The sequence below is a fragment of the Phalacrocorax aristotelis genome, chromosome 1 (genome assembly GCF_949628215.1).
Source record: "Phalacrocorax aristotelis chromosome 1, bGulAri2.1, whole genome shotgun sequence".
NCBI classification, from domain to species: domain Eukaryota; kingdom Metazoa; phylum Chordata; class Aves; order Suliformes; family Phalacrocoracidae; genus Phalacrocorax; species Phalacrocorax aristotelis.
The window spans coordinates 129,809,198-129,810,960 of record NC_134276.1 but is presented as its reverse complement, the minus strand read 5'-3'; positions in this window follow the sequence as shown (position 1 = coordinate 129,810,960).

Genomic DNA, 1,763 nt, shown 5'->3' with positions numbered 1-1,763 from the left:
CATTTGTGGCCATACCGGACATGTCAGAAAAAGGCAGATAGCTTTTGCTAGAAACAAGTTCTCTCAACCTGGGAAGAGTTTTGAAATCCGAAATTGTTTACAACCTGAATCTTTTCAGGCTGCAGCATAGCATTTCCAAAGAGAGCGATCAGTCCATTATCACTAGCTGAGGATGCAGGACATCCTGAAAAATTCTGAGTTTATGACGCTGCTACCCACCACTGACCAGCTTCAACTAGCAAATTCACAAGAATCCAGTCAAGTTTTGTAGCTGTTGTTAAGATGCAAGCCACTGGGTAGCAAACATAAATCATAGCAGGGCTTCTAGTATTGCCAGGATCACTGGTACCTAGTGTGGTGAGCTGTTCGAAGAGCCTGGAAATTTCCAAGTTCATAATGGTCAGCTCAGAGGGTGGCAGGGGTGGATGACTCTGGGAGCCCTGGCTGCATCAGCTCTGAGGTTCCCGGGAAACTTGACTGAGATGTTGCACAGGAAAATTGGCATTTTCAGTTCTAAATCCATGTATTGTCCTCTGAAAGTTCACGGAAATAGTACAAGTTCAGTGCATCATGATTTAAACATAAAAAATTTCATTAGACTATTTCCAAGCATCTGCAAAGGTTATTTTTTCTACCATGATGTTTCATCCATCACTAAACTACAACCACTGATCTATTGGAGGGACATCCTGATTGGAACATCTTGAAAAACTACCTGTAGCCAACATTCATAAAAACAGGAGCCTTCCAGCACTTCTATTTATACGCCTAGGTAAATGGTCTGAATGCCAAAAAGGAAATACTTAATACCAAGAAGCTCTCACTTATTTAAACACATGGTTAGAAGAACGGCGTCTGGAGAAAACATCATGTTTGGCAGAGCACAGTGGAACTGGAAAAACACTGAAAAAGCACTGGAAGTCTTGGCAGGTGAGAAAAAGCTGCCTCATTTTTGAACTCAGCATAGGTTTGCTCAGCTCTTGGTAGACATTATTTTCAGCTGCCAAGAAAAGGACTTTAAATCTAGAGGCACGATAACTCTGGGACGGACAGACCACCGCCGAGGTTTACAAGAGCCAAAACAAGGAGCGTGCTGGCAATGATGCTGTATGAGGGGCTGAATCAGACTGGACCACAGCATTTCCAGGAGCTGGTATTTTTATTATGGCTGCCCTCCAGAGCACAAACAATGTTAGCTTGTATTATTTTTACACTTTGCTTTTTGTCCAAACTGACCCTATTCAGAACTTATTGCTTGAGTCTATGGCAGTTTGAAGCAAATTGAATAAATCACCAGCACTAAGTGGGACTAGTCACTTCAACACACACTCACCTGGGAGACAGAAGATGCAGACTGGGATCCCTGTTTTTGTGCTTCATCCAGTGACTGACTAGTAGAAAATGTACAAGTGTTCACTGGAGCCAGAACTAGAAACTAGGTGTCTCATCTCACAGGCCAATGACAGCTACATACCCATAAGATCTATTGCTTTCTCTTGATGAAGATATAGTTATTGGAGGTCAGCTTCAGCAAGCAGTTGAGAAGGGTCTCCAGACCCAAAAAGCCTGATCCTTGGGAGCTAATTCTGAGTGCTGGGAGATACCTTTGTATGGGAGGGAAGTGAGATTTTAAAAAAAACAAAACCAAACAAACAAACCAACCAAACAAAAAAACAAACCAACAAACCAACAAACCCAACCAACCACAAAAAAACCCCACCAAAACAAGACAGTGTGAAGAGGGCTGGACAGCCACATTTTGC